This window comes from Gossypium arboreum, chromosome 12 (genome assembly GCF_025698485.1).
Source record: "Gossypium arboreum isolate Shixiya-1 chromosome 12, ASM2569848v2, whole genome shotgun sequence".
Taxonomy (NCBI): Eukaryota; Viridiplantae; Streptophyta; class Magnoliopsida; order Malvales; family Malvaceae; genus Gossypium; species Gossypium arboreum.
The window spans coordinates 33,395,095-33,416,773 of NC_069081.1; the positions used below are offsets into that span (position 1 = coordinate 33,395,095).

The 21,679-nt window shown below is 36.4% G+C and overlaps 2 pseudogenes; one reads left to right on the forward strand and one right to left on the reverse strand.

Annotated features, from left to right (window-relative positions):
- The first annotated feature begins 3,733 nt into the window (after window positions 1–3,733).
- Window positions 3,734–4,940, forward strand: LOC108479292 (lysine-rich arabinogalactan protein 18-like; annotated as a pseudogene).
- LOC108477798 (U-box domain-containing protein 4-like) overlaps window positions 4,675–21,679 on the reverse strand; it is a 30,540-nt pseudogene continuing 13,535 nt past the window's right edge.

A 21,679-nucleotide genomic window follows, 5' to 3' on the forward strand; every position in this document is an offset into this window, starting at 1 on the left:
AGGGGAAGAAGATGGTATAAAATGATGTTATTTGATATTTATTTTATTTATCATCTTTAATTTTTCAAACTTTCCAATTTTATCATTTTCTTTTTCTAATTTTTCATGGATGAATCACCAAAAATATCTACTAACTTTTATTTAATGGTTTAATTGCCATATAAGGACCTCTTATTTTGAAATCCATAGCTATTTGATCCTTTTAGCTACTATATCTCAACTTTTACATTTTATGCAATTCGGTCCTTTCCCTAATTAAACATATAATCTATAAAAAAAATTTATCAGAATTTTCATATAGCATTCCTATCATAATGCGGACCATGCAATAATATTAAAATAAATTTTCTTTTTAACTCGGATTTGTGGTCCCGAAACCACTAATTTGATTTCACTAAAAACGGGTTGTTATAGTTTTCATGAGGGGAGTAAATACGTGTTGCACTATTTTTCTCTTAACCGAGATTTTGTCCTATTGGGTTTTCCTGGTAAAGTTTTTAATGAGGCAACAGATTATGCGTATTATAGATTGTGTACTATTTTTCCTTCATTGGGTTTTTATTCCACAGGGTTTTTCCTAATAAGGTTTTAATGAGGCATATTATCTTCTATCAATGGACATCTAAGGGGGAGTGTTATGAATATCTTATTAAATGGATGTCCATCATGATGAAGATAAAGTTTCAAGGTACTTTAAATTATAATAGTTAGAATTAGATCTCGTAATTCTTTTATACTTCTTATACATATAAATAGAGACTCTAAAGAAGCATTGTAATCATCCATTTTGATTAATAAAATACATTCTCTATTGCTTTCATATTTTATTTGTTATTTATTCTCTCCATCTCTCTTTATTTTATAACAAAAATTGATTATTAAGCTAACTTTTTACAAAAATATATTTTACAAACGCGGTTGAATTTGTTGATCTTAAAACAAATGACTGATGAAACTAAAAAATTATTTGAAATAGGATTTGTATGATTTATATAATATTATTTATTTATGAAATTTGCGTCCTTATATTTAGAAAATAAATCCTATATTTTATTTCATATTTGAGAATCTATTTTAATTTCCCTCAATATTATTCTTAAAAATATTAAAATAGAAATAATTTAATAAAGTTTAATTTATTTAATATTATAAATCCAATGCATCACATTAAGCATAGTTTTTTTTTATGAAATATGTTTATGTTATACTCATATATTATATTAGGCAGAATGATATTATTGTTTTATTAGTTATATATTGATAAATTTTTAATTTAAATTGATACTATATATAGAAATTTTATATAAAATCAGCATTATGTTCTTTGTTGTGGTGAACTATAATGGTTAAATTCATGATATAGATATCAATGTCATATTTGAGTCTGATTAATATGATGTTCTTAAAAGATATCATATTAGTGAAGATGAAGTGTAAAATCAATTAAAAATCGAAGCTTCGATTAAATTATAGAGATATGAATTTATTATATATGACAATTCAATAATATATTCTACTATTCATATAATATATGATGATGATGTACAGATAATGATTGTGGAAGGGTCGAGCTCGACAGTATTGAAGAAGAATATGGATCGGCGATATTCTAAAACCGAAAAATCTATATTGTGATGCTGTGCAAAACAGTAGGGGTGAGCAAAATTCGATTCGATTAAAAAAAAATCAAATTTTAAGTTAATTGAATCGAGTCATTCAAATTATTCAAGTAAACTCGAATAAGTAATTCGAGTTTTGAGTTCGAATCGAGTTAAATTTTACAATTCAAATAACTCGAATAATTCGAATAACATATTGGTATAAATACTTTTTTGGTCTCTGCCAAGTTTGAAAATGAGCAACTTGACCTCTCTCTCAATAAAAAATATAAAATAATTCAAAATAAATTTAAAATTTCAAAATATTTATAAAAATTCCAAAATTATATTTTTAAAAATTATAAAATTTCAAAAAAATTCTAAAAAAGATATAAAGAAATTTAAAAATTAAAATTTTCTAAAATAATAATGTTGGGGCCTAAATAAGTTAATTAATGATTCAAGTTTATCATACTAAAGTAAATTTTTTTTTATTTTTGCTTTGAAATTTTTTCAAATATATATGGTTTCAAAATTATGTGCTATAATATGGATTTAATTATAGTAAAACAAGATTTTAATTTAACTCAACTAATTTCATTCGAATCGACTCGAATTTCATTTTACTCAATTCAATTTGAAAAAAATTCAAATCGAATTAGAATGATAAAATAAGACTCGTTAACTTGATTAACTTAATTTTTTTTATTCGATTCAATTAAATACTCTCTCAATAATATACCGAGAGAGGCCAAAGGGTGTAGGTGAAATAATTACACAACTATTTTGCAAAACTTCTTTTAAAACTCTAATATATAGATGATAAAAAAAAAAAAAACACAAAAAAGGCCTTAGCCACTTTACAATTTTTAACGAAAAGAGAAAAGGTTAGGGTGTTTAAGTATAATACACGTCACGTTATTCCAGACAAGTTTTGCTTGCAGAGATACAGTTTCTTGCCGGTGAGTCGATGACCCATCTCAAAATATCACCGGTAACAGCTTTACCCAGTTACGTGGCCGCCTCCTATTGGTTTGTCTCTTTGCCCAGCAATACCCCACTATCCCTACCTCCAGCTGTCTCACTACTTCATTCAATTAGTTATTGTAGGTTTAATTTTTTTCAACCCTGTACTCTTTCAGCTTTTAAATTTTAATCTATCACCTTTTAATTCCATATCTCTCCTGCTTAATTTAAAATTAAAATTTAATTAATAACATTTCCATTCAATTTAAATATATATTATTATTTTTAGATCAATTATTCGAATATTAAAATGATCTATATTCAAATTTAACCAAGTTTTCATGAATTGGAATTTAACTTTTAAATAAAACAAAGAGAAACTAAAATTTTAAAATCAAAAGTAGGAAGGCTAAATTTCAAAACCCCAAAGAGTATAGGGGTTGGGGATAGAATTAAACATTTATTATAATATTAAGTAGGATAAACTACACCTAAGGTGACTTAACTTTGAAAAGTTACAACGTGGTCACTGAATTATTCGAAAGTATTTATTTAAGTTATTGGATTGTTAAGTATTTTTTCTAAAGTTCGGTTAGTGAGCTCCAAGTGATGATTTGACGATTGGTACAATAGATTAGTACCTATAGGCGAGTAGAAGAACATACCTCGATCTAGGTCAATGTAAGAGATCGGAGAAGAAAACTGTTTGGATTTTTATTCGTAAATTCATAATATTCAAAGTTATTTCATGAAAATAATTAAATTGTTAAAGAGAAGGAAAATGAGATCCTTTGATTGGTGCAGACCGTGTGAATAAAAAAAAGTTATATAACAGTGATTTAATAGTTCAATGAATTAAATAAAAACTTCTGAATGATTTAATAATTATTTTGTAACTTTTTAAAGTTAAATGACTGAAATGTAAATTTATTAATAGTTCAGTAACCTTAGGTGTAGTTTACCCTAATCAGGTAATGTAACAGCAAATTACATGGTCCACGTGTGTGGGCCCCCAATCCAGACTGTGTCGAGTCTTGATCGCCACATTACAATGTGTCTTTGTTTGATAGTTTGATGCCGGTGGGCCCCGCAATAGCTTCTCATCCAACGGCTATTTCTGATCCAAACACGTTCCTAACTTTTTCTTCTTTTCTTTTTATAATCATCATTTTTTCTGATTTTCTCTCCCTCATTTATTTATATATTTATTGAGAGTCTCTTGTCTCCTTGTCATTAGTTTCTGTTACTACTTCACTCTCCCTCTGTCTTCAAGAAATGGATCGTAGAAGTGCATTTGCAGTTGTTTTGATTTGTTTTGTGGTGACCGCTGTCGGTGGTCAATCTCCGGCAGCCTCACCTACTAAAGCTCCGCCGGCCGCGACTACTCCTGCTACTGCTCCCTGCTACTGCCCCTGTTAGCAAACCTAAATCACCGGCTCCAACAGCTGCCCCTACCACTTCCCCACCAACTTCTTCACCACCGGTTGCGGCTCCGGAGAAGTCTGCGGCGGTTCCAGCCCCATCTAAATCTGCTCCGTCTTCTCCTCCGGCTGCTGCTCCGGTGAGTTCTCCACCGGCTCCAGTACCTGTGAGCTCTCCTCCAGCCAGATCGCCTCCCGTTGCTGCACCGACGACTCCACCAGAGAGCTCGGCCTCTCCTCCGGCTCCTGTTGCGGCACCAACTACTGCTGAGGTTCCGGCCCCAGCTCCAAGCAAGAGCAAGAGCAAAAGCAAGAAATCCAAGAAACACCATGCTCCGGCTCCTTCACCTGATATGCTTGGACCTCCCGCTCCACCAACTGGAGCTCCTGGACCGAGCCTCGATGCTTCCTCTCCCGGTCCATCTGTCGCTGCCGACGAGGTACATTCTCTTCTCTTTACTAACGTTTCAGTAGCTTACATCATATAACAATGCGCTTTCAGATCTGAACTTTTACACTGCATAAATGTAGAGAGATCTTGTTTTTCGTTTAATCGCGTCTAAAGGATGCACCGTTGAGCTAGTTCATTTAATTTTCTGAAAAAGGACAGACCAACGGATCTTTTTTTTTTTTCATCTTAAAACTATATTTATCTGTAAAATTTAAAGAGTTATTGTAAACAAATGCAGAGTGGAGCAGAGGCAATGAAGAACATGAAGAAGATAATTGGAGGGTTGGCGTTGGGATGGGCAGCCATTGCTTTGAGCTTCTAGATTGGTTTTGATCACATTCCACATTTTGCGTTGTAATTCTTTGGCTGGTGTACTGAGAGGCGGAAACTCTAGTTTTTTTTTTCCTCTGTAATTTCCACTATTCTTGTTTTTTCCCCTTCATTTACCCATTTTCTGTCTTTAATTTTTCGATTATATAATAAAATCACAATTTATTTTACTAATACCAATGCTAATGAATCTCAAGATCGTTTGTGCAGGTTAAACATTGTCAAAGTAACAACTGAAACGATCATATATAGCTTATGAACCATTACAGCGAAAAAAGGAGTTGTTTGGTTAGACAATGTTCCAATGAAAGTACAGAAAAGCTTAAAATGGCAGCAAATGCATATCTTACAAATCAATCTGATTATTTAGTTTAATCTGAAAGAACAGTTTTGAGCGAAAAATAATTAGGCGCATGGGATAAACCAGGACAGACGTTATTCATTGGTTCCTATCGTCTTCTCCCCCGGCTGCAAACACCAGACGGACTCACATGTAGGAAACTTCTAACATTTCACAATTGCCATGTATCAGAAGCACTTCACAAGAGGACTCTACAAATAAAATTTCTCTTTTTCTCTACAACAAAACCCTGTATAAAATGTAAGCCCAGGCAGCAAACCTACAAAATGCATTATTTGAAGCACCAAATGTATACAAACTGTATTTAGACCCAATGCCTACTTTCAGCCTCTTCCAGCACTACCATGTCGTTGGTTCCTGAAGTAGCTCAGAAGTGCCTGTGCCTGTGATCAACTCATGCTTAATTAACGGTAAAGAAGAAAGGTTTAGTGAGAAATAAAAGAAAAAAGAACAGCATAACTATTACCTTCTCTTTACCTCTTGGGGTGCCGGTCTGGGACAATGCCACTAGTGGTGGAACAGCTCCTCCTTGGAGAAACATATTGCAAAATCTACCACTGGTTGTGCAGAGTTGTAAAAGGGCAGCAGCAGCATTTTCCTTTCCTCTCGCTGAGCCCAACTCAACAACCTCGACCAGCACAGGAATCCCACCCTCCTGCCCAATAGCATTCCTCCCTTCAGGAATTGTAGCAAGATTAGCCAAAACAGCAACTGCCTTATCAACCATTCCAGCTGCTGGGTCCATCAAGTCCACAAGGTGTCTTACAGCACCGGCTTGCACAATTCGAGCCTTGTTTTCATGAAATATTGACAGATTAAACAAAGCGGTAGCTGCATCTTTCTTTCCCCTAGGAGTACCATTCCCCAATAAATCAACAAGAGGCTTGATTGCCCCAGACCTTCCAATCTTGACTTTGTTATCCTCAATGACTGAAAGGCTGAAGAGAGTGGCAGCTGAGTTTTCTTTAGCTTCAGGGCTTCCTGTCTCAAGGACATGAATCAGAGGCTCAATTGCATCGGCATCAGCGATTGCTGTTTTGTTGTTATCATTAATTGACAAGTTAAGAAGTGCTGTAACAGCATTTTCCTGAGTCTTCGTATCCGGTGAATGAAGCAAATCAACTAACAAGACAATGGCCCCACAGTTCGCTATTATAATCCGATTATCCATATTGTGCTTAGCAAGTAACCTGAGTTGAGCTGTGGCCTCTCTTTGAGTATCAACTGAAGTGCACTTCAAGTCCTCCACTAACTTCTTCACCTGGGCTTCAATGCCAGAAAGGTCAGCCCTGTTCTCAACACCAGGAGAAGAAACTATTCTTGGAATGAATCTTTCCGATGGCTGTCGCCAGATTGTTTGGCTTCGAGATCGTGTATCCATCAACCGAGGAGGAAACTGAGGTTCTCTTTGTGGAATGGCTGGGCTAACTGTAGGCTGTGCATCAGATTTCACCTCTCCAGAAGCATCACTATTGTAGGCTGCGAGATGAGTTGAACCATCAGAAGTCTCATTGGCATCTCCAACAGCTCCTAGAGGAGAATCTGGATTAGGAAGTGCACTAGAGGCTGAGACAGATCTTGTGTGGTTCTGAGATGACTGACCAATATTGTTAGAAGGTGACACAGGGGGTTCACCAACAGAATCGCTATACCTTCGTTCCAACTTTGACCTGTCTTCCACACTCTTTAGTGATATTCTTGCAACATCCACCCCCTCCATTTCCAGCTATAGCTGGCAAGGAACTTTCTGAGGTAGAACGAGGATGTAGTGGGGAGGTTCCCTTGTGATGAAGTCCACTGGATGTGACTAGGTTCTTACCAGCTTGACCTCTAGACCGTGACTCAGGTGACAATGGTTGGCTGATTCTAGGGGGAGGAAAACTATTTGAATCCCTTGGCAAGCCAGACTCTGCGTGCACAAGAAGGGGGTGGGATTGGTCTAAATTGATGGACTTCGTGGGATTAGGCAACTTCACATTGTTTGACTCGCACCAATTTGCAATTAGTGCCTTTACTGTGTAATTAGGTATAAGAGTGGTATGAGCCAAAGTTTGCCGTGTCTTGGGGCACACAGTGAACCCAAGACTAATCCAGTTCTTGATGAAAGCCCGCTCATAGGTTTGGCCAGATGCCACAATCACTGGATCAGTCATTAGCTCTAGGGAAAGGGGGCAGCAGAAATCAGCAGGTATTGGAACTGGGCTACAGGTCTCAGATTGTTTCATTAATACAAGACGATCATGCATGCGATTTACAAGAGCAATAATTTGATCAATAAACTCAGCGTCTGCAGTTTTTTCAGCTTGTTCAGCATTCTCCTTCAACTTTTCAAGGGCCACGGCCTCTATCAGAATCTCCTGGTTTGACCTCAAACTCAAGTTCTCTGCAATTTTCACTATTATGTCCAAGGATGGTCCAACACTATCCACTTGATCCCGTATGGCTTCCCTGATGACAGATGATGCTTGCTCATATGCTACAAGCTTAATTTTCTGCAAGCAGTGCTGCAATCAATTGCCAATAGTTAAACATCCTGAAATGTGGAATCCCCTTTAGCATTCTTTGAACTCAGAAATTAAATCAAAATGAAAGCTGCATATTTTTTCACATCTCACAACTGTATACTTAGATGCCATTCACGCTCCAATACATGACAGTTTTTTGGTAATCATTGTGAGAATACAATAATTATGCTGTATTTATAAAACTTAAATACAAGATGAAGAGTACAATCTTCAAATAAAAGTAAAAGCTTCAATTAACTTGGGTTTTAAATTACCTCAAGAGATGCTGAATTCAATTCATCAGGCAGATGCTGATGGGAAGACTTCAAGAACTGGAATACATCAAGGCTAAAATTCCGAATCTTCGATATTAATGACTCAACTTGCAGAACCTAAAGGTCAAGTGAAAGAGAAGATAGTTATCCAAGTGCATTTAACTAAAGGACAACACTAATTGACTGATAGTACCTTAAAAGAAAATTATATTATTCTATAACATTATTTCCTAAAAGGGCACCCATATATAGCAACTTTCTACCTAAATATGAGCGAACATATATTTTCCTAAAAATTGTAAACATTTTCTCTCTATTTTATATTTTTTAATTTTTATATTAATTTTTGAATAACTTTTAATAATATATTTTTAATTTTCTATAATTTTTTCACTTTTGTAATTTTTATATTTTAAACATTTTTTGATTTTGGGGTTGATCGGAACAATGGTTTCAGAACCACTAATTCGGGGTCAGAGAATTATTTTTAATATTATTTTATGTGTTATAGTATAATTATATAAGTGTATGAAAATTTGGATGAGCTAATTTTAGCGATTGTGACCTTAATTGCGAAAAAGACTAAATCGCATAAAGTACAAAGTCCTATTTTGATAGTTAAAAGTGTTAATAGCTAGAGAACCAGAATTGAGGGTAATAGACCCTTTAGTAGCTAATGGCCGGCCACAGGGGACAAGAAATTAGCATGGTCAATGGTTAGGTGACTTATTACATAGTAAAATATTACCCTAGTGTCTAGCCATAATCTTTTTCATTTTTCCCTTATTCTCCACCAAAATTTTTCAGCAAAAATGGGGTTTTTGGAAGCTTGAAATTTCAGCAACTTGTAGCCCTCACAAGTAAGTGATTTTGATGGTCTTTCTTGATGATTTTTGCATTTTTAGAACCCTTGTAACATGAGCTTTCAAATGAGGGGACTATTTTGCAAAATGGTTGAAAGTCTAGGATTTTACCATGAGAGAATTTATGTTGTTTTCTGAAATTTTATGGAAGGAAATGAATCATAGTGGTGAAATGAACAACTTTGGTGAAAGGATTTCTCATGAAAACCCTAATAGGACCATTTTGCAAAGTTTATAAAATAGATAGTAATATTGTGAAATATTTGAAATTTAGGGTTGTCATAAGAGAGATAAATGGTAGGTTAGGCTTGGTTAAGAAGGAAATTCGATAAAAATAGAATTTTGGACCTAGGGGTAAAATGGTCATTTTGTAAAAGTTTGGGGGGCAAAATGGTCAATTTGCCAAGAATGTGAATTTTTGATTATGTGGACTTATCTAGTGAATTTTTATCCTTTTAGATTAAGAAAAAGAGGAACGGACCTTGACCGGGGGAAAAACAATGTGTACGAAGACTAGACTCGTTTCTACAAATTTTGTACCGATATAAGTGCACATGTAAATAATACAATGTGAATCATGTATAAATGCTTAATTGATGCATGAATTGTAATTTCTACGCTTGAAGGTAAGTTACATTACTCTTTTTATTTTTATGCGGGATTTTGTGGTAACCCTTTTCTCATGAAAATATGTAACTGCTTATGTGACCAAATTTGTTGAAGGTAAGTCTACAAGAAAAATCTCGTTTGAACTTTAGGAATAAAATTAGGATACAAAATGACATGTCACTAGGAACTATGTGGTTATGAGCTCATTTGTATATGTGATGTGTGATTTTATAAATCCGGGCGCTAGTCATGTACGTTCTACCGGTGGCTGGGTAACCTGGCATGTGTTGCGGGTACCTGTCAGCTTGTGTGAGTAGCTCGTGTAGTTACGTCTCGACTGTCAGCTTGTGTGAACAGGCTTGTGATTAGTTTGAGAACGAGCAACATGTGGTGTATTAAATAAGGTAGCATGTGGCTACATATAACGCGTTATGTGTAAGATTTCCGAGTATCCAATAATATTCCTAGTGTTCAACGAGTAAGTTAGTAGTTATTCGGTGACTAAGTTAATATTGGGAATTATGCAATTGTATTACGAGTTTGGTACAGGTATGTACGTAAAACTTTTGAGTAGAGAATTTGATATGTTAAATACTTGTGGTAAGAGTGTGTATGAGAAAGTTAAGCTTATGAAACTTTTCCTTATTTTAATTTATGAGTTATGTTGTTTATTATTTGCATGTGAGCTTACTAAGCTTTATGCTTACCCCCTTCTTTTCCATTTTCTTATAGTGCCGTCAAGCTAGTATTGGGGATCAAGAGACGTCGGAGACAGTGATCACACTATCACTTGAAGCTTTTGGTATAGCTAGTTCAAATATTTTGATTTTTGGCATGTATAGTGACTCGAATCTTTAGTTTATGTCTTGTTCGATTGGCCACATGTGTTGGCTAATATTAATTACTATTATTACATGCATTTGATGAAAATTTCAAACGGTTGTGGTTGAATTCGTTATATATATATTATGCTTGTATTGGTTTGGTTGATCTTATGTAGGTTAGTGTTAGTAAGGGTGGCAAAGAGGCTTGGTTAATAGCCTTATTTTGTCCACACGGGTAGACACACGGGCGTATGTCTAGACCATGTGTGACACACGGCTAGCCCCATGGGCGTGTTGTCCTGCCGTATGTCCTCTGCACGTAAAAATTTCAAGTCAGAATTCATGGTAGTAAACATACGGGCAGAGACACGGCTATGTGTCTCAGCCGTGTGGAGCACACGGCCTTTGGCCACGGGCGTGTGCCTTGGCCATGTGCCCCTTATTGGATGCTGACGTCAGAAACAGAATGTCAAGGTTTTTAGACATGGGCTAGGACACGGGCGTGTCATGGCCATGTGAGAGACACGGGCTATAGACAAGGGCGTGTGTCAGGTCGTGTGAAAACCCTTATAGGTTAGAATTTAGAATTTAATTCACACGGGCGTGGGACACAAGCGTGTCCCTAGAGGCTTAGGCCATGTGTGTCACATGGGCCATCAACACGACCGTGTTGCCCTTCCACACGGGCGTGTTCCCTGTTTCAAGGGTAAATTTTTTTCAGTCAGTCAAGAACCCGAGATGGTCTCGAGTGATTCCCAATGGACGTTTAAGGCCTTGTAGGCCTTTGTTAAGGAGTTTAGTTAAAGTTTTAAATTTGATTAAGTCTTGATGATTCAAAAACGTTGGAATGCATGTGTTTAAGTGTGGTAATGTCTCGTGTCCCATCCCGGTGTAGGACTTGGGTGTGGGGTGTTACAGGTAATGCTCTGTAACCTTATTTTGGTGTTGAATATGGGTGAGGGGCGTTATATGAACTGAGAAAACCGATCCAACCTAGCACTGGGCAGCCCAAAATCGTTCGACATGCTGAACCAATCAGCTTGCTTGGCTGATTATTTAACTTGCAAAATGGCCCTTGAAGACTCCTTCAAATTGCATTCAAACCGCTTCACTATTTGTGCCTTTCTAGATTTGCCCCTACCTTAAAATAGCAAGTTTGAATTCTTCAAACTTGCCACATGTGTGGCCGGCCATGGGGGGACTCTATGGCTGCTGATTTTTGCTAATTTTAGCAGCCATCTCAACCTATAAATACCCCCTTTGCTGCTCACTTCAAGCACAACATCTCAACCCTTCTCATCTCCTCACTTCTCTCTTATTTTTCTCTCTTCATTCCCTTCTATTTTTTTCACTCTCTTCCCCTATTCCCTTGCCGATTTCACCTCTTGAAAAAGATTCAATCAACCAACATTTGGAGTAGCATTCAAGTGTTCGTAGAAGCCTCGGTTCGACAAGAACAAGTGGAGAAGGAGGAGTGGAGCAAACTAGTCAAGCCACGGAGAAAACACTTGATTTGATTCTTGTTCCCTATCCTTTTAATTTTTTTGTTGTTATAATGATCATGTCTATGAATATTTGTGATTTCGATATGTTCAACTTAATTAATAGGCTTAAATTTAATTCGTGTTAGGTTGATTGCATTTTGTCTATTTAATTTATTAAAATTGTGTTTGTGTTGTTATAAGCCTCAGTAAGATGTTTGATTAAGTAAAACCATGACTAAGTTATTCTTGCATTACTATTGTAAGGAAACTAATGAATTAATTATTTAAAAAAATTGAAATTGTAATTAATTGACACGATACTTAATCATTGCATGTTTAATCATCTAAGGTAGCTGAGGGTTAAATTAACAACGGTATCTAGCGATACATTAGCCTTGCATAACTTGCAAGATTATTGTGATTAAACTGTTTCAAGGTAGAAATACATTGTAACACCCCTAACTCGTGACTGACGCCGGTGTCGGACACAAGGGGTTAACGGCCAAACCCTCTCAAGATACCAACCAATTTGACATTACCAGTCAGGCTGGAAAACTGCGTCACCGTCACCTTAAAAATCATATCTCGAGTTTCAAAACTCGGAAACTGGTTTCGTAAATTTTCCCTGAATTTAGACTCATATACCCATCCATGGATTTATTTTTAGAATTTTTGGTTGGGCCAATTGGTACAGTTTATTAGTTAAAGTCACCCATGTTACAGGGACCGACTGCTCTGACCTTCGCGCGTTACAACTTGAATATCTCTCTGTACAGGGCTTTAATACTGGTTCTGTTTGTTTCTAATGAAACTAGACTCAAAATGGAATCTGTACATATAAGGCATGACTCCTAATTCTTTCTGGATAATTTATGGGAAATTTTCAAATTCGCGACAGGGGACCCAGAAACCGTTCTAGACCTGTCTCACGAGAACCTTAATATTTCTCAGTATACTGCTCATATGGTCGTTTTGTTTCGTCCATATAAAAATAGATTCATCAAGGTTCAGTTCCATAATTTACTCACTATTTAATTCTACTTTTACTATTTTTAGTGATTTTTCAATCTCGTCTCACTGCTACTGTCCGCAACAGTTACTGCAGTAGACTATGCCAATTTCATGAATTTTTCCTTGGCCTTAATCATCCATCATACATGACACAAATTATGGCCACCTTATCAAAATTTGAGTTTCTAAGACTCGTGGCTATAGGTTCTAGCATCCCACTCGACGACCACATAGGCCATTTTCACATGGCTTAAAGTTTACAACCCACAATTCGACAAAATATAATAGCCTATACATGCCAAATGTTCTTCAACAACAAAAACAATACCACAAGATTTCAGCCGGTGTGATGACTTCAACGACGGTCCCGATCACGCAAACAATACGAGGCCGAGAGACCTAAAATGGGTGACAAGAAAACACCGAGTGAGTTTACAACTCAGTAAGTCATAAGCATTCATCAATCCACCGATAAAGTTACTACTACATGTACAACAAATGAGGCTAGGTACTCGTCCATATCGAATCTATACCATAATACCTCGGACCTTTCGGTCCAATCTCGCACTCAATTCATACATCCACATTTCATATTCTACACAACAAGATAATCAAGCATTTTTACACATTAACTCATTTTCCAGCACAACCATACAATTTCAATCATCACATAGATTTAAGGCTTACCAATTTCAACCCCAAGCATGAACGTATTCTCTATTCGTCATGAGCTCGAGGTACTTACCCGATCCGCTGTCCATACTCAATTCAATGGAGACACACCTCCATATATTTAAAGTACGCACATACAGTGCTTACTACTCGATTTCGCACACTTAGTGCCACGTAATTTAAGCCCGCACACACAAGTGCCATACCCTCCGAGCTCGCACACCCAAGGTCAGATTTTTCCAGCTTGCACACTTAGTGCCATATATTTCCAGCACGCACACTTAGTGCCATATATTTCCAGCACGCACACTTAGTGCCGATCTCATCACCGTACACACGTATTGTTCAAGACACTTAGTGCCGAAAGCAAACTTTCTACACATTTCACTATTTCTTTTACATTCAACAAATGTCATCACTCCATACACATACATTTTCATTCATATATATATATATCATCCCATTAAACACAATTGTATAAATTTTACAATCATTTAAGCAATATCAAATCGTGCTTAATGACTTACCTTGTTTGGGGTAGAACGGTTCCAAATCGGCTACTCGTTTGCTTTCTCCTTTCCTTTGTCCAATCTAGTTCCCTTTGCTCTTGAGCTAAATCAAACAATTTACCTCTCCATCAAACACAAACATACGGCATTCACATGCATTATTATGGTTATTGCCGAATACTTAACACAACTAAGCTGAAAATTTACTCAATCTCATCTTAATTTATTGCTACTTATTTATCAAAGTTTCCAATACAAGGTATTTAACACCTATGCCCATTTGTACCCCATATGGCGAATGCTTCATTCCTTACCCAATTAACCATCCAACAATTTTTCAGCCTCATTACCACCCTTTTCATGTCTAATTGTTTAAATACTCTCAAGCTCATTCACAAGTACTATTATACATCTCATTAAGCATTAATCATGTTGCAACATAAATTCTATAGCATGGCGAATACTCATGCACACACACATAACAACAAGAACTCAATGGCACAAAATTTCCTTTTGTTAAACATTCGAACTTACTCATTTCCATGCTTTCATCACAACATCAAAACACTCACCAAGGAAAACAACATGCATGGTCAATTTTAACTCACCTAACAACTTAGTTTCGATTTGAGATTCAAGGAAAATTTTGAACCAATCCTCCAAATCATGCATGCATTTTCAAGAGTGGCATAAAACATACCTTCTTGTATCAAAACACCTTAGTCTAGTAAGCTCCATGGCTGATTTTCTCAAGCTTTTTCCCCTTTCTTCTTAGTATATTCGCCAAGCAAGGAGAAAATGAGAGAATGAACACCCTTTTTTCTTTCTTTCTTTGCTTTTGTTTCTCTCATGTACGGCAAGGGGGGAAAGCATCCACACTCTTTTTTTTTTTTTGTTATCATCATTTTCTTTTTCCATTTCTTTAATGCTAACTTTCTTATTTTATTGTTTCCTACATGCATCACTAGTCTAACATGTTGGAGACATGTTTCCACCCATAGCATGGCCGGCCATCATGCTTCATTTTGGCTAATTTGACATGCAAGGACAACACTTTCCCACATGTATTAATAGGCCACCTTACATTTGCCTAGCACATTTCTAAATTTTCTCACATAAGTCCTATTTGATAAAAATTCACTTACAATTAACAAAATCCAAACATGAAATTTTCACACATGCATATATACATATAATGAGCATCAATTATGATGGTTAATTATTATTATGACTCGGTTTAGTGGTCCCGAAACCACTTTCCGACTAGGGTCAATTTAGGGATGTCACATACATTGTTACGTCACGTAATCTTTTATGTGCTTATGAGATTGAATTAATTCTTTGAATTGGCATAGAGATATGTATAAGAGATTATTTTAAGTTCATAAGTATGTATGTACATTAACACATTTGCTTATTAGAATTTGTTTAATCGGTTGAATTGACATAGAGATATAGTTAAGAGATAAATGAATTTTGGTAGGTAAGTATGTTCATAGGTTAGAAAATTACCGAGTTGCCGTGAATTTATTCGTAACAACATGAACATGAGTTTAATAATTCTAAGTTAAGAAATGCAATTAATCTAGCATAATTAAGTCATTTTGATTAAAATTAATCATCTTTTGAAATAGTGCATTGAAACTTTTATTTCATTTTTATTTATTTTACTTAGCTAAAATCCTAGTTTTTAATCACCTCCTCAAATCAAAATATTTTCCTTCACCAAAGTGTTTTAAATTAATTTCATAAATAAATTTTTTCATAGTCCCTATGGGTATGATAACTCGACATTTACTTGTCACTTTATTACTTGTTGCGATTGTGTACACTTACACATTTCCATCGTTCTAGTGACACAACTTCTTTAAAAATCAAGTCAGTAACTTCACAAGGCCTAGCACACGGCCTGGCACACGGGTGTGTGGGTTGGTCGTATGACCCAACTCATTGAGTTACATGGGGTCGGACACAGCTGGGACACGACCGTGTGTCCCCATTTCGAATGCCCACATGGCCTGAGACATGGGCGTGTCTCTTGGTCGTGTGAGACACATGACTTGGCCACACAGGCGTGTGTCCCCTGCACTTTGAAAAATTTCAATGTTTTTCTAAAAATTTTTTGAGTACTCGGTCTAGTCTCGAACTATTTTTAATGTCTATTTGGGGCCTCGAGGGCTCGTATTAGGGACTATATGAATGTTTATGAATGGATTTTAATTTGTTAGAGAATTGGTCATGAAACGCATGATTGTTTGATTTATAAGTCCGGTAATGCTTCGTAACTTGTTTCGACATCAGGGCTCGTATTAGGGACTATATGAATGTTTATGAATGGATTTTAATTTGTTAGAGAATTGGTCATGAAACGTATGATTGTTTGATTTATAAGTCCGGTAATGCTTCGTAACTTGTTTCGACATCAGACAAGGGTTAGGGGTGTTACAATATTATCCATAGTACTCCTTTACTCAATAAACCCAGTCTATTCTTGACCAATAATTATTGAAAATACTAGCTTGAAACTATTGATAATAATTTCCATTACCAACTTGTAAAGAACTGAACAAAGGCTGATTGATAAAAATTGGGAAAACATTCTGGATTTGGGATTTTGAATGTGGACTAAAAGGGTATTATTTAGCTCTGGATTGATCGTTTAACCATAAAAAAAAATTCTTGACCTAGGTACAAACAAAATCCCCAATCTGCTCCCACTAACTCTAAAAGAAGAGGGCATGTAATCCATCACTCCCCGGCACCTTTAGAGGACTATATCAAACAGGGCAGATTTTATTTCCTCAGTTGAAACTGGTTTGCTTAACATTTGGATCTCATCATCTTCAAGCTTCAGAAAAGAACTAGTAGGAAGACTTCTGATCGGCCCCGAGTCTTCTCCATATAAATTTTTGAAAAAACATGACGCCTCCTGACGTAGATCCCCATCATAAAAAATCCACTCTCCTTCCTCATTTTTAAAGCCGTAATCTGATTATACTTTCTCCTTTTAAGGGTGCACCTATAAAGGAATTTAGTATTACAATCTCTCAGAGAAATCCAATCGCACCTCGCCTTTTGTTTCCAAATAAGCTCCTCATGATACAGTACATTTTCCAATTCCTCTCTAGTCTATAATTCCAACTAAAATAAATGGTCAGACTGAGAATAATTCAACCTACTCTAAATCAAATGAAGTTTCTGAATCAGACTCTTTTTTTGTAGCCCAACATGGCTATATACCTCTTTATTCTACTTCTTAAGTTGGCTTGTGAAATTAGAAAGTGAGCTAGACATAAAACCAGCAAAATTCCAATTATTCTTCAAACTCTGTATGCTTAATCCATCCCGCCAAAAAATGAAAACGATGACCCTGTGAAAAATAAATAGAATAAAATAAATAAAAATAAAGAACACATAAATTTTACGTGGAAACCCTTTCGGAAAAAAACCACAGGCAAGAGGAGAAGAAAATTCACTATGTCGAAAATTTTTACTCAAATACAAGAGGAATAGACTATGTCTATTTATAGGCTTGCAAAGCCATATTCTAGTAGGATTGAAACACCTTATCCTAATCAATATAAAATAGATGGAGTTTAATAAGGTTTAAAACCTTATTCTAAAATAAAATAAAAGAAGTCTAGTTCTATATGGATTTTACTTTTATTTTATTTTCCATCGTATTTTATTTAAATAAGAATTTGGGTCACTTAATTCTAACAATCTCCACCTTGACACAAATTCTCAATGAACAAGTTCTTCATCGCGAACTTTCAATAAACAAGTTCTTCACCTCTTCTAAAAACCCCTTAAGGGTTTAACTTCAACAATGAACACCAACCAAGTCTAAGCAATGCTCAAACTTGGTTATAGGAAGTGACTTAGTCATCATATCTGCAGGATTTTCATGAGTGCTAATTTTGCTCACAACAATATCACCACGAGCAATAATATCACGAACAAAATGATACCGAATATCAATGTGTTTTGTTCTCTCATGAAACATTTGATCTTTTGTAAGAAAGATGGCACTGATTGTCACAAAATCTCGTGGCTGATTTGAAGGTCTTCATTGAGTTCACTAAATAGTCCCTTCAACCAAATAGCTTCTTTATAAGCCTCAAGAATCGCCATGTACTCACTTCGATTGGTAGACAAAGCGATCGTAGTTTGCAAAGTGGCTTTCCAACTAATTGCACAACCTCCGATTGTAAAGACGTAACTCGTGAGAGATCTTCTTCTATCAAGGTCTCCAGCAAAATCAGCATCAACATACCCTATAACTCCATCTTTAGTTCTTCCAAACGTAAGCAAACATTAGTAGTGCCTCGTAAGTATCTTAAAATCCACCGAATCGCTTTCCAGTGTTCTTTACCAGATTCGCCATGTATCGCTAAGCGCCTGACCGACCGCATATGATATAACGGACGTGAACAAACCATAGCATACATGAGAGATCCTCTCGCACTAGAGTATGGAACATGTGACATGTACTCAATCTCATTATCGATTGAGGAGATAAGGCCGATGAAAGTCCGAAATGGTGCTAAAGGAGTACTAACGAGCTTAGCACTCTGCATATTGAACACGCAAAGAACTTTCTCAATGTACCCTTCCGACTTAGGTACAATTTACTTGCTTTTCTATCTCGAGAATCTCCATACCAAGTATCTTCTTTTTTGGTCCTAAATCTTTCATCTCAAATGCTTCACTTAGTTGGGCTTTAACCTTTCTTATCTCTCTTTATCTTTTGTCGCTATCAACATGTCATCAACATAAAGAAGTAGATACACAAAAGAACCATCATTTTTTTCTTAAAGTAGACACAACTGTCAAAACTACTTCTTTTGAAATCATGAGAAGTCATAAAGGAATCAAACCTCTTGTACCCTTGTCTTGGTGATTGTTTCAAACCGTAAAGGGACTTTTTCAGCAAGCAAACATAGTCCTCTTTTTCCGAGACTATAAAACCCTCCGGTTGTTGCATGTAAATATCTTCCTCAAGTTCTCCATGCAAAATGCGCTTTTACATCTAACGCTCAAGCTCCAAATCATGCATGGCAACAATACCAAGCAAAGCTCGAATCGAACTATGCTTAACAACCGGAGAGAACACATCTGTGAAGTCCACTCGAATTTGATGTAACCCTTTGCAACAAGCCTTGCTTTATATCCGGGTTCTTCAACTCCGAGTCCCTTCTTTCTTTTTAAACACCCATTTACAACGAATGCCTTTTTACCTTTAGGAAGTTTTACAAGATCCCATGTTCTGTTTTTGTGGAGTGATTCCATCTCCTCTTGCATAGCAAACATCCATTTTTCGAGTCTTCACACTAATCGCCTCGAATAATTAAATGGCTCTTGATTCGCATCTATATCTTCACCACATTTAAAGCATAAGCAACTAGATCAACCTCGGCATACTTCTTTGGAGGTTTAATTTCTCTTCTTGTCCTGTTTTTGGCGATAGAGTATTGCGGTGAAGAAGCAACTCTATTCTCAATTTTTGTAATGGCTTGAGGAGTTGATTTCAGATTAACTGATGCTCCACCGCTTTTGGTTTTCTTTATTGGAAGAGTCTTTAAGAGATAAGTTAGGTAGCATAGCGTTTCATCAAAACAACATCTCTCGCTAATCACAACTTTTCTATTTTCAGGACACCATAACTTATAGCCTTTTACACCACTTTATAACCAAGAAAACGCATTTAATGGATCTCGGTTCCAATTTTCCATTATCAACATGAGCATACGCAGACACCCAAAAATCTTTAAATCGAATAATTAGCGGGATTACCGCACCATACCTCTTGTGGAGTCTTTTTCTCAATGGCAACGGATGGAGATCGGTTGATCAAAAACATGCGAGAGGTCGCTTCACCAAAATGACTTCGGTAAGTTGGCATTTGACAACATACATCGAACCTTCTCCATGATCGTTCGTTCATTCGCTCGCAACGCTGTTTTCCTGTGGAGTATGACGAATGTCAAGTGTCTCATGATCCTTCGACTTGCACAATCTATTAAACTCATCGTAACGTAACTCTAAGCCATTGTGCAGACGGAGGTATTTTATCTGCTTTTCCGTCTGCTTTTTCAATCATAATTTTCCAAGACTTAAATGTGGAAAACACATCGCTTTTCGCTTGGGAAGAACGCCCAAACTTTTCTCGGAAAAATCATCAATAAAGGTTAGCATATAATTAGCTCCACCTCTCGAAGGCACTCGACGGCCCCCACGGATCGTAATGGATATACTCCAACGTTTCCTTCGTGTTATGGATTCCTCTAGTGAATCGAACTCTCTTTGCTTCCCAAAACACAAGGTGCTCACGAAATTCAGGTTTGCAAATTCCTTGCCCATTAAGAAGTCCTCTTTGCTTAATTTCGCCATGCCATTCTCACTCATATGCCCTAGGCGCATATGCCAAAGTTTAGTAATATCATCATCCGACAAGGAAGAGGAAGCGACAAATGCATCACCGATATGAGAGAACCTCAGTAAAACATATAACTTGGCAATCTTTCTTTGCCCTTTCATTACAACAAGGACCCTTTGAAATCTTTAAAACCCCACTTTCATTTGTGTATCTGCCCTTTTGAATCAAGAGTACTAAACGAAATTAAATTTCTTTTCAATTCGGAACATGCCGCACGTCACTAAGTGTTCGACAACTCCATCAAACATCTTAACTTTAATTGTTCCAACACCGCGATTTTACATGAAGCATTATTTCCCATCAAAACAACACCTTGAGATCATTGTTTCATAAGTTGTAAACCAATCCCGATTGGGACTCATGTAAGGTGCAGCTGAATCAAGTATCCACTCGCTTACTTTAGAATCATTGATGAAGCAACTAGAAGTTCACCATCGTTGTAGTCTTCTACAACATCGGCTTCACCGAATTTTTCGGTTGTTTTCCTTTGATTCGCAGCCTCCCTTTTAATCTTATTTTGTAGCTTATAGCACTCAGATTTAATGTGCCCTTTCTTCTTGCGAAGTTGCAAGTTTTACCTCTGTTTGAAGATTTCGATCTACCCTTAGATTTACCACGAGGATTCCGTTCTGTGTTCTACCATGATCATCATCAACATTCCGGTCTTGTCTCTCACGAACAATGAGACCCTCTCCCTGAGAGTTGGGTTTAACCACAAGATGCTTCATCTTATCATACGAGGTTAAAGAATCATAAACCTCATCAACTGTGAGAGATTCGCGGCTATATAAAATCGTGTCTCTAAAGGTTGAATAAGACGGGGGCAACGAACAAAGTAGAATCAACCCTAGATCTTCCTTATCATACTGAACCTTCATGGCCTCCAAGTTTGAGAGAATTTCTTTAAACACTGTTAAGTGTTCGTGTATGACGCACCTTCCTCCAAACGATGAGCATAAAGACGCCGCTTCATATGCAACTTGCTTGTTAGAGTTTTCGACATACATATTTGTTCTAGCCTCTTCCATAATGCATGGCGGTTTTCTCTTTCATCACATCCTCGCAAAATTTCGTTGGACAAATGCGATGTAATTGTGTTAATGCCTTTCGATCCTTACGCTTCTTCTCTTCATCTGTTAATGTCGAAGGCATCTTATCTATCCTAGCGGGGCATCCTCTAGATCCATCTGCAAGAAGCGCTTGCATCTTAATTTGCCACAACGCAAATCGGTGTTGCGATCCAACAATGAATTTCATACTTCAAAGACGCCATTACCGTGATCGAGATGAATAACCCTAAGCTCGATACCAATTTGTGAAAAATAAATAGAATAAAATAAATAAAAATAAAGAACACATAAA